Genomic DNA, 16310 nt, shown 5'->3' on the forward strand with positions numbered 1-16310 from the left:
ATTCAAATAAATATGTTGACATGCGTGCTGGAGACAGTCTCACTTATGAATTCTATTCCTGGCAGAGTGGAAAATAAGGCACAGAGGCTTGCCACGAGCTTGTCCCTGTAGGAAATAAGGTGCTATTAGCTTGATATTTGTTCTGGGCACTCTCTTTGCTTTGCTTTTATGGGATTCTCCCACAGAAAGGCTGCATCCTTTGACAGTGGTCAGGGAATGGAAGAGGTGAGATTGTTAAATAAAAAATATCTTAAATTGTCCCTTTGTTTGATACCCTGGAAGTTTTAATCAGCTGGGAACTATGCACCATAGGAATTAAGGCTCAGGGAGGGTGAAAGGAATCCTTATCTTTTGTGAAGCAGGACTGTGAGGAGGAAGTGGGAGTGGAGAACCCACAGGAGGAGCCTTAACCAGGAGATGTTCTCAGGCAGACCTGTTTTAGGAAAAATAGACGTGGAAGTTGAAAATCTAGAAATAGATTTCCTTAAAACTACTTGTGTCCACATATCTTTTGGAAAGTCTTAGGTTATCCCTGGCCACACATCATGCCCTGGTTCAAAGACCATTGGACTAACCCAAGGAGTGACAGTGTGGCCAGACCCACGGGAAGGCCACCTTGTCCCTCACCTCTCACATCTGATGTCACTCACCAAACATTTATTGAGAGCCAGGCACAGGGCTGGATCTTATGGGGAAAAGTACACTCCCCACTCCTGCCCATAAGGAGTCCATTTATTAGAAGCAAGTCACGAGGCCCAGCTCACACTCCAGGGGAGGAGAGTAGTGAGGCCAAGCATGGCAGCAGGCAAGCATCATTGAGAGTCATCTCAAAAGCTACCTGCTGAAGAACTTCATGTTTTTTCTGAAGGTGTGAGTCCTGATTGCTTGCTGGGGAAAGATGAAGAGTCTCACTCCATAGCCTGTAACAGAAATAATAAAAGTTTTGAAGAAAACACATGTATAGAGATATTCACTATGATATTGCTGATAATAACAAGAAATTAGAAACAGTAAAGATGTCCCTTCAAAGGTCTAGGAAGTGTCTTGGTAGTATGTACCTCCCCCTTCCTGCCCCAACTCCTGCTCAGCCCAATCAATTTAGGCTGGGAGGGGGGACGTGCGCAGAGCAGAGCCTAATATCCATGGCTTACTCCAATCCTCCTTCACCTGCCCCTTTTCCTCTTACCCACAGGAATGTGCAGAGGCTGGATATGAAGGCAGGTGAAGTGGAGATCCTGCGGGGCCAGGGGAATGTGAAAGGACTACAGTAGCAAAGGGGACGAAGGACAGGTTCTGTAGACGTGACCTCCTGGGAGAAATGGGGAGGCATTTGTTAAGTGGTACCAAGTTTCAGTTGTGCAAGGTAATAAGCTCTGGGGATCTGATGTCCAGCATGGTGACTATCATTAGTAATACTGTATCATATATTTGAAATTAACTAAGAGGGTAGATCTTAAGTGTTTTTACCACACATACACACACACACAAAGAAGAGAAAAAAAAAGAGAAAAGAGCATGGTAACTATGTGAGTTGATGGATTTGTTAATCAGCTTGAATGTGGTGATTATTTAACAATGTATACATATACCAGATCAAGTTGTACACCTTAAACATACAAATTTTATTGCCAATTATACCTCAATTAAGCTGTGGCGGTGGGGGAAGGGATGACCTCCTATAAAATAAAGAGGAAGGGAACTAGCTGCTCTCTTGTGTGCATACTCTGTCTCTCTGTCTCTGTATGTCTCTGTCTCTCTCTTTCTCTCTCTCTCACACACACACATCATTTTGCCAATTATAAATCTACCAGTAAAATACTTGAATCCATACTTCTTCTAAATACCAGGACTAAGAATTATTTTAAAATACTGAATAGCCATGTGTAATATGAAGAAATTAACATTCTTTTACTTCTTTCTACCTTCTCCCATCTGTTTCTTCTGTGTGTGTGTTGTGTGATCTGGGATATGGGGAATCAATGAATTACTATTAAATTGTGGACATTCTACTGTTTATGTTCCCTTTAAAAATTAATTGCTATTTAGATTACATGTTTTGAAACTGTATCATTTAAACTTCGTTGTATGCTTAAATCTCTTCAATGCCTGCCAACACTCCTTTATATTATGACCTACCCATTCTTTGGTTCATTTTACTTCACCTCTCCATTGGTGGGAGTGGATCTTAAAGCAATTTTCTCAGGAAAGATGTTCCTGAGAATGTTTGAGAATGTCTTTTCTGAAACATTCATAAGTGAATGATAAAACTGCCATTTGGCTAAGTTAAACTGTTTTCCCTTAAAACCTTGGAGATGTTGTGTCACTTTTTTGGGTCATCTCTTGCTACCATTGAGATGCTTGAAGAAGACTGTCTGATTTTTCATCATTTGACTGTAATAACTTTGCACTGCTGGTAGAATTTTTTTTTTCCTTTGTCCTTCTATTCTAGATTCTTGCCAAGATGTGCCTACTTATTAGTCTCTTCATTGATTTGTTCTGTGCAGTCAATTGAATAATGTCACCTCAAAATTCACGTTTACTTGGAGCATCAGAATATGACCTAAGGTCTTAAAGATACAACTGGCTACAAACGAATTCACCCTGGATTTTGGGCACCCTGAATCCAATGACTGGTGTCCTTATAAAGAGAGAACACACAGACAAACACAGAGATGAAGGCCAAGTGAAGACGGACACCGAGGTTGGGGTTAACCCTGCTGCAAGTCAAGGATCACCCGGGGTCACCAGAAGCTGGAAGAAGCAAGGAAAGACTCTTCCCTAGAGCATTCTCTAGGGAAGCCCTGCTTACATGTTGATTTTGGACCTCTAGCCTCCAAAACTGTGGGAGAAGAAATCCCTGTTGTTTTAAGCCACCCAGTTTATGGTACTGTGTTACAGTAGCCCTGGGAAACTAATACCATCCGGAATGCAGGAGTCTTTTCAGTTTATAAACTGTTTTTAGGTCAGTACTTTGATTAGTTTCTTCCACAAGTCACCTGTAATTCATAAGTATGGTTTCTGTTATCTGTCTTTTATGTCTATTATATTCTCTCTCTTTGTTTTAATCTCCTTGGCTTTCCCCTCTGCATCCTGGGAGAGCTTCTCAAGCATCGGGAAAAATTGCAAAAGACAGAAATGGGCAAAAGATTACGGGCTGTCCTTCCAATGGAATGTAGGGTGTGGTACAGAAGACTCTCAGGGTATTAGATCCAACAAGGTCCTGAGTCTTTCATTATTCCTTTTCTTCTAGGCTGTCTTACAACCCTGTACTATGCAGAGAACTGGTAGTAATTCATTTTTTGAGTGGGGAAACGAAAGAAGGAACCAATGAGGGAAGTGGAAGGTCTGAGTACCTATGGATCAGGAAGGTTCCCCAAAAGAGTGTTCACAGAATCCCATTTTTTCCCAAATAACCGCTTTTTTTTTTTTTTTTTTTTTTGTGGACTGGCCCCATGCCTTGTGGAATTCTTAATTTTTCTCCAGCATCTTGATTGTCACTTTTAAATGATTCACTGCATCTTAGTGTAGCTTAGGCATTTGCCAAGGTGGCCAAGAAGAAAAAAAGTGGTTCCCGGAATTCTGATCTTTTTAATCACTGCTCCAGACTGGTTCTGGGAACTGAGAGGCACCATCTGCAAAAGGCTTTTGGAGGAAATGGGGTGGGAAGTGGGGTGGGTGGAGTTGTCAGGGAGAAGAATATGTCCCCAGATCCATTAGAGCAGTCTAGTCTAGGTTGAGCGCCACTTTGAGGAGAAAACCATTTTGTGGTGTCTTCACTAAGCCTAGATATTTTAACTTCATTTCCAGGTCCCAGCTTGCCATTTGTTTCTCGATTTATTTTGTTTTTTTGGCTATTGTAACAGGAAAATCTACTCACTTTTCAAACAGACAGCACTGAGAAAGATAGGACCAGAGAAAGTTCTCACTTAAAGCCTCACCTCTAAGCTTCCAGAAGAGAAGCTACTTCTTCCACCCCCCGGGGCCTCTGGCTTGGTCCCCTAATAGCCTGGGGCATGGAGGAAAGCAGAGAAACCTTGTTCTCATAGATGCATATGGGGGTCAAGTTCCACCTTCTCAGCAAAGTCGTCCCTGGCCACCAGCCTCCTGTCCTCTCTCTGTTCCCTCTCAGCTCCTAACTCACTCACTGTTCCATTCATTTTCAGATTTAATTCTGGACTTGGGTGAATTATAGGAATAATACCATTTTCCAATGTGCAGTTCTTGTTTTTCCAGCTATGAACTCCTTCCCAGCAAGGACCCTCTCCCCTGGCTTCCCTTCTGTTCAGCGCAGCCCTAAGTGTGAAGCTGGACTCCTGGCAGGAGTTTGGTCAACACCTGAGTTCACCTGAATTCAAGGCTGGCCACTGAGGCAGATAAAGGACACTTAGAAGTGGTCAGACTGCAAGCTTTCCTGCTGGCCTGCAGTGATATCATAGGGAGCTACACCAGTCCCCCAGCGTGTTACCTCCAAAACTCCCATGCGGGGGCCTGCTGTTGGAAAATCAGGCCGCCCTCCGTAGGAAGAATTGTTAAAGAATTTTCCGCCTACTGCATGGCAGCCCACCCCCAGGCTTTCACGGCCCTTGCCCTCCTGGGCTAGCATTTTTCTCCCCAGCACCTCTGTCCCTTTTTTCTCAAGGAAAGGATTCCTCACTGCTCTCTGGCTACCCCTGCCTCTTCTGTGCCTTCTCTTGATTTTGGAGAAAGCACACCCTAACAAGCTTTGCCAAGCATCTTCCTCCCTCTCCTTCGAGGACCTCTTTCAAACGTTCTCTTTCCCAGAAGGTCTTTCCCGACTGAGGAGAGGAGAGAAGAGGAAGCTCTCCTTTTCTCCTTGTGCAAATCATTCTGCTCTGTTGAAAGCAATAAATACGAACGCAGTCTATAATGCACTTGTTTTGCAGGTAAAGATATTAATTCATTTAATTCCATTGTCATCTGGGGATAGTTCTTGTGCCTTCCTCTGAGTTCTCTGTATGGACTTTCTGGGGCTAAGATGTCTGCAGTGTTCTGTGTCTCTGCTTTTTCTTTGTTTGCCCCGGGTCGTTCACCTTTCTGTAGAGTCTCTGTTCTCCCCATCTTCTTCTTTCTCTTATTCAGATTGGCTCCTAGGAAAAGATCAGAGAGGAGTGGCACTAAAATCCAAACACTGAGCTTATTTCCTCAGGGGGGCAGGTAATGGAGGGAGAGGTCACATTGACGGACTAAATCCCATGAAGCAGTACCAGAGACAGGATGGGGATAAGGGTAAAAATAGGGCCACTTTTTGGCAAAGGGCCTCCATGGCACCCCAGAAATTCACATACTTAGCCAAACACTCTTTTAGGTGCCCTGGACTTGTTCAGAGGAGACATGGCTCCATCCAAGTCTGCAGGATTTGAACGAACAATCTTACAACAGAATCAATCAGAAAATTCTAGAGCTGAAAGAAAGGTTAGACCCCCTCTAGCCTGGGTGTCTCGCTTTGCTGATGAGAAAACCAAAACCCCAACGGAAATGATGAATGGTCCTTCAATTTGTTAGGGCAGAGTTTGGCCTGGAGCCCTGGTTTCTTAATTCTCCCCCCAAAGCTTGCTCATTATTCTTCTTTCTCCAGGTTTCATGGGTAGACTCAATTGTTTACTTTTAGAATCAGCTTTTCTAGTTCTACAAAACAATGTCCTGTAGTCATCTTCATTGAGATAGTGTTGGATTTATAAAGTAACTGAGTAGAGCACTGACATTTTTGCAGTGATGAATCTTTCTCTCTGAGAATATAGTATAGCTCTACATTTTTTCAGTCCCTTTGTATGTTAAAATTTTGTTTTAAGGATACCTGGGTGGCTCAGTTGGTTAAGCATCCGACTCTTGATTTTGGCTCAAATCATGATCTCAGGGTCATAAGATCAAGCCTCACGTCGGGCTCCCTGCTGGGAGTCTCTCTTTCTCTCTCCCTCTGCCCCTCTCCCCACCCCACCTTCTTAAACATTTTTTTTGTTTGTTTTAAATTTTTGTTATCGAAGTATTGTTGACGCACAATGTTATATTAGTTTTGGTGTACAGTATAGTGATTTGACAATTCTGTACATTACATGTGTTCACCACCATAAGTGTAGTTACCATCTGCCACTACACATGTATATTAGTTTTCTTCATACATTTCTTGCACATTTTGAGAATTATTCCAGACTATTTTATACCTCAGTTGCTGTTGGAAATTCTTCCACTGTGTCTTCTAACTGGGTGATATTTATATGTAAAAAGGCTATTGTGAACTACATATGAATTTTGTAACTGGCTTCATTACCCATTTTTCTTGTTTGTAATTCAGTAGATTCTCTTAGGTTTTCCAGATATATAATCATGATAATTATACATCATAATCATGATAATTCTACAGATTGTGATAATTTTGCCTCTTATTTTTGTATTTTACACCTCTAACTTCTTTCCTAATTCTTCTTGCCTACTTGTATTGTCTTGTATCTGCAGAGCTTTTTAAAGAGTAATGGTAATGGGCATTCTTATCTTTTCATCTGTCTTTAATGGAGCTGCTTTTAGTGTTTTCCTTTTAGGCAAGATGCTGACTTTTGGGGAAGACATACTTTATCATGCCAAGAAAGAATCTATCTATTCCTCTTTTATTAAGATCTTTTCCTTTAATCTAGAATGAAGGTTGAATTTTATTCAAATATCTTGTCAGAATTTATAGAAATAATCAATTAATTTTTCTCCTTAGATTTTTTAAAAATACAGTGAATCATATTAATGGATTTTCTAATATTGAACCATCCTTGCATTCCCACTTATGTATGGGTATTATTCTTCAAATGTGCCACATGAATCTGTTTATTAACAATTAATTTAGGAATTTTGCCTCAATATTCATTTGTGAGCTTGGCCAGTAGTTTTATATTTTGTGTGCTGTGTTTACTGGATTTAGGTTATCAGTGTTGTGCTACTTCAAACGAATCATTTGTAAGCTCCAGCAGCCAGCCTCAAGAATGGCCTCCAATGATCCCCATGTCCTAGTATTTACACCCTTTGTGTAGCCCCCTGCTACACTGTTACAGAGTTTATCTGTCTAATTGCAAGCAAATGGCAGAATCTCACTTCTGAGATTAGGCTATAAAAGACTATGGCTTCTGTCTTGGGTGGTTTTTTTGTTTGCTGGCTCTCTATTAGATCACTTGCTCTAGGAGAAGCAAGCTGCCATGTGGTAGCAAGGCTCATGTGTCAAGAAATTGAAGTCTCCAGCTGATAGCTAACAAGAAACTGAGGACTGCCAACAGCCACTTGAGTCATCTCAGAAGCAGATCATCCTTCAGACAAGCCTTGAGATGACTGTAGCCCTGGCTGATGGTTTGACTGCCACCTTCTAAGAGAGACCGATCCAGAGCCTTCTAGCTACACTGCTCCTGGATGCCTGACCCTCAGAAACTGCAATAACAAATGTTTGTTGTTTAAAGCCCTGAGTTCTGAGGTAATTTGTTATGCAGCATCAGATAATGAACGCATATGTTTTCTTTATTTTCAGTTTTCCAAAGCAGTTTACACAACATTGGAGGTAAGACTTACTCTAGGGATTAAGTAATGGATATACTTTAGCCTGTGGAGATAAGGGGAAAGACATTCTGGGAATGGGAATTAATGAGAAGAGATAAAATGTGCATGGGTAACAGACATCTACAGAAAACTTTGCTGAACAAGAGCAGAATACACATTCTTCTTAAGCATACATGGAACATTCTCCAGGATAGACCATATCCAGGCCTTAAAACAAAACTCAATAAATTTAAAAGGATTGAAATCATACAAACTATATTCTCTGGCCGCAATAGCATGAAATGGGAAATTAATAATGGGAAAAAATTGGGGAAAGTCACAAATACACAGATATTAAACAACACACTATTAAATAACCAATGGATCAAAGAAGAAATCACAAGGGAAATTAGAAGATACTTTGAGATGAGTAAAATGAAACACAGCATACCAAAGCAGTGCTTAGAGGGAATTTTATAGCTGTAAACACTTCCACTGAAAAAGAAGAAAGACCTCAAATAAATAACCCAAACTTGCACCTTAAAACACTGGAAAAAGAAGAGCAAACCAAACCCAAAGCAAACAGAAGGAAGGAAATATTATGATTAGAACATAGGTTAGTGAAATAGAGGATAGAAAGACAACAGAGAAAATCAGCAAAATTAAAAGTTGGCTCTTTAAGAAGATAAATAAAATAGATAAGTCTTTTTAGCTAGACTGATCAAGAAAAAAAGAAGACTCAGAATACTAAGACCAGAAATTGAAAAAGGGATATTATGGGCTTTACAGAAATAAAAGGATATAAATAGCATTATGAACAACTATATGACAGCATATTAGATGACTTCATTGAAATTGACAAATCCCTAGAAAGACACAAACTACCAAAACTGACTCAAGAAGAATGGAAAATCTTAATAGACCTAAAACAAGTAAAGCGATTGAATTAGTAATTTTAAAACTTCCCACAAAGATAATCCCTTGACCAGATGGCTTTCCTGGTGAATTCTACCACACATTTAAATTAATTAATACCAATTCTTCACAAACTCTTCCAAAAATAGAAGAGGATGAAACACTTCCCAGATCATTCTATGAAGGCAGTGTTACCATGATACCAAAACCAGATAAAGACATTATCAAAAAAGAACACTACAGACCAATATCTCTTAGGAATACAGATGCAAAGACCCTCAACAATATATTAGCAAATTGAATCCAGCAATATATAAAAAAGGATTATGCATATGATCAAGTAGGATTTACCCCAGAAATACAAGGTTGGTTGAACATCTGAAAATCAATTAATGTAATACACCACATCAACAGAATAAAGGACCAAAACTTTATGATCATCTCAATAGAGAAAAAGCATTTGACAAAATTCAACACCTCTTTATGATTAAAAACACCCAAGAAATCAGGAATAGAAGGGAACTTCCTCAATCTGATAAAAAGCATCTACAAATTCCCACATCTAACATACTTAATGGTAAGAGACTTGACTGCAACCCTATATTAAGAACAAGCCAAGGATATCTATTCATCACTTATATATAACATTTTACTAAACATTCTAGCCAGGGAAATTAGGCAAGAAAAGAAAATTAAAGGCATCAAGATTGGAAAGGAAGCAGATGACATGATTTATATAGAGAACACCCTAAATAACCCATGAAAAAAACTACTAGCTCTAATAAATGAATTAGCAAAGTTTCAGGATACATGAAAAATATACAAAAACCAATTGTATTTCTGTACAGTAACAATGAGTAAACTGAAAACTCAATTAAGGAAAAAAATTCCATTTACAATAACATCAAAGAAATAAAATACTTAGAAATAAATTTGACAAAAGAAGTGCAAAATTTATATTCCAAAAACCACAAAATATTGTTGAAGGAAATTAAAGAAGGCTTAAATAAATGGAAAGGCATCCCATGCTCATGGATTGAAAGACATAATATTATTAAGGTGGCAACATTCCCAAACTGATCTACAGATTCAACATAATCCCTATCAAAATTGCAGCTGTTTTCTTTGCTGAAATTGACAAGCCAATCCTAAACTTTATATGAAAATGCAAGGGATCCATATTAGCCAAAATCAACTTGAAAATGAGGAACAAAGTTGGAAGATTTATACTGCCAGATATAAAACTTACTACAAAGGTAATCAGGACAGTGTGGTACTGGCCTATGGATGGACATATGGATCAATGGAACAGAATTGAGAGTCCAGAAATAAACTCTCAACTTTATGGTCACATAATTTTTGACAAGGCTGCCAAGATAATTAAATTGGGGAAAGAATTGTTTTAAAACAGTGTTGGGACCACTGGATATCCACATGTATAAGAATGATGTTGAACCCCTACCTCATACCACATACAAAATTTACTCAAAATGGCATCAAATTTAAAAACTTTTGTGTTTCAAAGAATACAGTAAGAACGTGAAAAGACAACCCACAGAATGGGAGAAATTTTTTACAAATCATGTATCTGATAAGGGATTTGTATCTAGGATATACGAAGGACTCTTACAATTCAATAATGAAAAGACAACCCAATTTAAAAACGGGCAAAAGATCATAATAGGCATTTCTCCAATGAAGATATTCAGATGATTATAAGCACATGAAAAGCTGCTCAACCTCATTAGCCATCAGGAAACGCAAATAAAAACCACAATGAGATACCATTTCACACCGGATAAAGCTATCTAGGATATCTATAATAAAAAAACACAGATAATTACAAGTGTTCGCAAGGATATGAAGAAATCAAATCCTCATACACTGCTGGTGGAAATTTAAAATAGTATGGCTGCTTTGGAAAACATTCTAGCAGTTCCTCAAGTGGTTAAACATATGCCATATGACCCAACAATTCCACTCCTACGTATCTACATGAGAAGTGAAAGTATGTGTCCACACAGAAACTTCTACATAAATGTTCATAGCAGCATTATTCATAATAGTCAAAACGTAGAAAGAAACCCCAAGGTCCGTCAACTGATAAATCAATAAATAAAATGTGCTGTATTTGTAAAATGGAGTATTATTCAGCAATAAAAAGAAATGAAATACTAACACATGCTACAAAGTGGATGGAACTTGAAAAAATCATGCTAAGTGAGAAGGACCACATATTATATGATTCCATTTATATGAAATGTCCAGAATAGGCAAATTGATGGAGCCAGAAAGTAGATAAGTGGTTGCCTAGGGCTGGGGGGCAGAGGGAAGGAGAGTTTGGGAGGTGATGGATAAGAGGCATATGGATCTTTTGGAGGGGTAATGAAATAGGCTAAAATTGCTTATGGCAACGTATGCATAGCTCTGAATATACTAAAAGCCATTGAATTATACACTTCAAAATGTATAGTGAACAGTATAGCATGTGGATTATATCTGGATAAAGCTGTTTAAAATGGTGTGTAGGGAAATCAGGGACCGGTTTTGGATCCAAAGTGCATGTGTGTGTTGTGGGGAGGGTGGCCTAGCATTGGTACAATAGGAGACAAGGGTGGAGAGGTGGAGGGGTCCCAGCTCAGAGACAGGGGACGTGCACTACCTGCCAATTAAGAAAAAAGTAGGACACTGGCAGCAAAAAGATTTTGTCTTCAATGCTATCCTTGGCCAATAGCCAACGGCAGGTAGTGGCTGCTCACTGCGCTGCCCTGGGTCTGAGAAGGAGTCAGGCTTCCAGGGCAAGGTACCCTGCTTGGCTACCAATGGCTGTCTGTGCACTAATGGCAACTAATATTTTTTGAATAGAACCTTGGTACTAAGCACTGTCCTAAGTACCTGATGTGCTGCATCCCATTTAGTTCTCTTCAGTAACTGAAGGTAGGTACCGTCGCTGTCTCTGGTTTATAAAGGAGAAAGATTCAGCCACACTGGCTGAAGGTCACATGGCTGGGTCATGGCAGAGCCAAGAGTCAGGGCCTAGAGGGTTGACACCAAAGTCGTCTGGCGACTCTGAGCCAGAGTGACTTTCCCAAGAGCATGGGAACCTATCCTTTAAATCTGCCAGCTGGCAGAGGCCATCCTTCCTGGACACGATTAAAGATGTGTTTGGAAAGACTCAGCTGCTTTAAAATCTTTCCCGAGGTCTGGAATCCCCATGGATTTCACTCCTTGCGGCCTGTTAGCTGTTCAGGGTCCCCTGAAAGGAGTCACAGCTCATCAGTGGACATCTGGGGACTTATAGTCAGTGGCTGGCTGCAGGGCCTGGGGAACAGAATGCCAGGAAAATCTCTTGGGGGATATGGGGTAAAGACAGCAAGTCATGTGGCACACACACAGAAAACCCATCCACGCCCCACCCACCCTACCCCCCCAGTCACAACCTGTAGCAGCTGGGGACTTTGCCCGAGCCCTTCCATGTGAGGAGTTTCTAAGGATGCTTTGTACTTGCATGTGACCTTCGGGACTAGGCTGACGTCTCAGGAGGCTACAACCGGCCATGAGTGCTGTGGCCTGGATGTGGGTGTGCTTGGCTTTCCTGCGTGACCTGAATGTGGAGTGCCTTGTGTTTCAAGGGCAACGGACACTTTGTGATTTCAAAGGCAAAAGAAACGCACTGCCCTGAGCGCGCTCAGACAGGATGTCACCTGAGACTGGGATAAATGAGTAATCCATGAGACCTGGCACCCCACGGAGTTGCCTGCCCAGCCTTCCTGAGGTTCTTCTGGGGACACGCAGGTACCTGGCAGGACCCCCGGCAGGACCCCCAATTGCTGTTTGCTTGGCAGTCACCTTTAGGAGAGATCTCGGCCCCTCTCTCCCTCAGAACAGAATTAGGCTGAGGGACTCTGAGCCCTCCCCCTCCCCCAGATCCCTGACCAGCTGTCCTCCTGTGCAGGGGGTGGGTGGGGAGGTGTCGTGGACGAGCAGAGGCAGAGCTAGTGATGTTAGTGGAAGGGGGAGGCCGGAAGGTGTTGGTTGGCTGTGAGAACGTAAATGCAGGGAGAGATGGGACAAAATGCCAACGTGGCATTTATGGAAGCTGGCGAGCACAGGTAAGGGATGTGAGTGGCTGCACACCCCGGGTCGTCCCAGCTTGTTCTAGCCTTCTCACATTTCCCTACCCTCTTCTCCAAGTTTGCTTTCGGCGTTACCTGGGTTTACGTATCAGCTCTGCCACTTACCACTTGTGGGTCCTTGGGTAATTTATCCTCTGAATCTTGGTTTCCTGGCCTATAAATTAGGTAGAATGGCACCGTAGCCTCACTCGGGGTGTTGTAAAGGTAAAACGAGGTGATGTATAAAGTACCTAGTGCAGTAAGGGCATAGTAAGTGCTCATTATTTACTTGTGAGAGAGAGACAGAGAGCGCAAGAGAGAGTGAGCATGGGGGCGGGGGTGGGGGAAGGATCGAGGGAGAGGGAGAAGCAGTCTCCTCGCTGAACAGAGAGCCTGCTCGATCCCAGGACCCTGGGATCATGATCTGAACTGAAGGCAGATGCTTAACTGACTGAGCCACCCACGTGCCCCCTCAGTACAGATATTTTTAAAAGTTATTTTTAATGGGGCACCTGGGTGGCTCAGTCACTTGAGCATCTAACTCTTGGTTTCAGCTCAGGTCATGATTTCAGGCTCATGAGATTGAACCCTGTGTCAGGCTCTGTGCTCAGCAGGGAGTCTGCTTGAGATTCTCTCTCTTCTCTGTACCCCCCAAATAAATAAATAAATCTTTTTTTAATAAGTTATTTTTAACATAACACAAAATTTACCATCTGAACCATTTTTAAGTGCACAATTTAGTGGCATTAAGCACGTTTGTAATGCTGTGCTACTAGCCATTTCTGGAAGTTTTTCATCATCCCAAACAGAAACTCTGTACCCATTAAGCAATAACTCCCCATTCTTCCCTTACCTGAGCCCCTAGCAACCTTTAATCTATTCCCCATGTCTATGAATTTGTCTGTTCTAGATATTTCAGGTAGGTGCAATCATATACTACTTGTCTTTTTGTGACTGGCTGATTTCACTTAGCGTGATGTCCTCGAGGTTCATCCATGTTGTAGCACCCCACTCGTCTTTAGGACTGAATATGGTTTCATTGTACGGATGCACATTTTGTTTATCCCTTTATCCGTTGATGGACATGTGGGTTTTCACCTTTGACTACTGTGCCTGTCATAGACATCACAGCCACTGTATGTGAAGGGGAACTTGAATGTGCGGATCGAGCACAGACCCTGGAGCACACTGCCTGAAGCCCATCCTTTTGCTTACCACCCTGGGATGGTCTTACCCTCTTTGTGCCTCAGTTTTCTCATCTGCGAAATGGGGATCTGGGGCCCTCCCGCTCAGGGCTTGTGTGAGGAGGAAATGAGTCCGCACGTGCAAAATGGCTCAGATGGTCTCTGGTACCTGGTTGACATTCAGGAAGGTTAGCTGCCCTCACCATGCTGGGAACGGCCTTTCCCAAGGTACCGCCCCCGAGACTCATCTTGATGGACTAGAGTTTTCTCCAGGAACTGGTGGCTCAAGGTGGAGAGTTGGAAGATGAAAAAGTGCTAGAAGTGACAGAGACATTGGAGGTCACCTCCTTTGACAGGGATAGAGCCAGAGCCAGGTGCCTGCTCCCCACGTCTAGAGCTCGGCCTTGGCTCTAATTCTGATCACACCTGCTCCCCTCCCCCAGCCAGGCACCCCTCTGGAGATGCCTCCCCTCTCCGGAGGTCACACCAAATGGGGGGCTGCTTCACCCAGCAGGATTCCGCTCCGGTTTAGGGGGCCTAGGGCCCCGCCTTCCCTTTGAGCTCAGCTTGGACACAAGACCAGCTGCTTGCTGCACTGTGAACACCTGCCTTTTCTCTTACCCACTGCTCCCTGGCTGGTAGGCTCCCAGCCAGGCAGCAGGGATGGGGGAGGGCATGTCAGAAAGCTTTACCTGAGAGGTCTTTTCTGGCAAGGGCAGGGAGTAGGCAGGAAGGAACCGAGGCCTGGCCAGCCCAGGGGTGGCGGGACTTCGGTTGTTTTAGGATTAGGTACCGGCACTGGGCAAGCACATCTGTTGTTCAGCTGCTTGTGTTCCCTTTGTTCGTTTCGTTGATTTTCTGTGAGGTTATTTTTAGAGAATTCCAGCCTGTCTGAGCTCTGCTAAAGGGGGGCAGATGGGGGTGCAGCCCACACCTGGGCAGGAGAGCAAGGCAGCCGAGGTGACTTGGTGGCAGTGAGAACAAACACCTCGGGGGAGGGAAAGGGACTGGCTGCCAAAGTGTCCCTCCCACCCCCCCCCCCCCCCCCCCCCCCCCCCCCCCCCCGCCCAGGGACTCTTTCTGGAGCTCTCTCATGAAAGAAAGTTTTGTTTGTTTGTTTATTCAAAGGTTAGGTCCCATCCCTTACCCTGTCTTCAGGAATTCATCTCACATAGGGGAGCTGCACCGGCCTGGGTGTGGCGGGAGTCCATTTGGGAAGGCGTGATTGGGAGGGAAGGACCCGTGAGAGGTATTGTCATAGGAAAGCCATGGGGGACAGGGGAGGGCACGGTGGGAGGGGGCACTGTGTGAGGAAAGGACTGGGGGGGAGGTGCAAATGTTGTAAATCCAGGACCTGTGACTCTGGTATAAATCCTGGCTTTTTCCTTCTGTATAGTTTTCTCCTCTTTTATCCTTCCCGGGGTGCTGGTCATCACCACGGGAAGGACGCTTTCTTCAGTGACCTGGAAACGCTGGTGGCATAGACTGGACAGTTGGGACCTAGCCCCTTCCTCACCTGCCAAGCCTCACTCAAGACAGATCCTGGGAGGCAGGCACGGGACTCGAGCCGAGGGGAGGTGGGACGACGTCCAGGTGGGTGTGCATGGGCAGGAGGCTCTGCTAGGATAGGTCGTGGCTCACCTGTGCAGGCCAGGCTGCCACGAAAACAAACCCCCAGTGATGGGGCGCAGGGAGGAAGGGAAGGATCCTGCCCCTGATCCAGCCGCTGAAAGCGAGAAGCTGATAATGGCAAGGAGGCCTGAAATGCACCGCACGGTAATCAAGCCATCTGGCATGAGCCCGCTGGGAAAGGAGGCAGCATCCGGCCTGCCAGGCCCCACTGTGCAAAGGTGGGGTGCAGCCGGTCAGCGTCAGGAGCGTGCTGCCAACCACCCTCTGGAGCTGGAGGCTGGGAGGGGTTTTCAATCTCCAGGCCACGGGGCTGCCGATTCTCACCTGCCGGAGGGAGGGAGGAAAAGAACGGCCAAGGCCATCTCTTCCCGGCCCCGGGTCTGTGCCAGGCTCAACTTACACTGGGACGAAGCCTTTGGAAGCGACATCCTGGACCTTTTATTAACTCAGATGGTGGTTTTAAGAGCCTTGTGGGCTCCTAAACACTCATGGCACCAATAGCCAGCCCTTACCCTGCCCTTACCCAGTGCCAGGCACTGATCTGAGACATTTTGTCTACATCACATCATCGAGTCCTCATAGGAACTCTGCAAGAGAGGACTTATCTCCATTTTACAGAGGGGAGGCCTGGAAAGGGGGAGAGCTAGAACTCGACGCAACAGTTTGGCCCCTGAGCCCTGCCCTTCACTGCTGGGCGGCACTTCCCTATTGCTCCATAGCACAAGCTGGAGCAGGGACCTGGCCTGAACTGTCCACCGGGAAACCAAGCATCCTAGAGATGTGGCCTGTGGGTGATGAGCTGGGGCAGGTGATAACATACCATTAGGATTGACCGTCCCCTAACTTAAAGCAGGCAGGGGACTCATCCAACCTCACACCCTCCCAAGATAAGTGCAGTCAGATCTGGAGAGGTTGCTTGGGGTCACTAAGCTAGAAAATG

This window comes from Phoca vitulina, unplaced genomic scaffold (genome assembly GCF_004348235.1).
Source record: "Phoca vitulina isolate PV1807 unplaced genomic scaffold, GSC_HSeal_1.0 scaffold12, whole genome shotgun sequence".
Taxonomy (NCBI): Eukaryota; Metazoa; Chordata; class Mammalia; order Carnivora; family Phocidae; genus Phoca; species Phoca vitulina.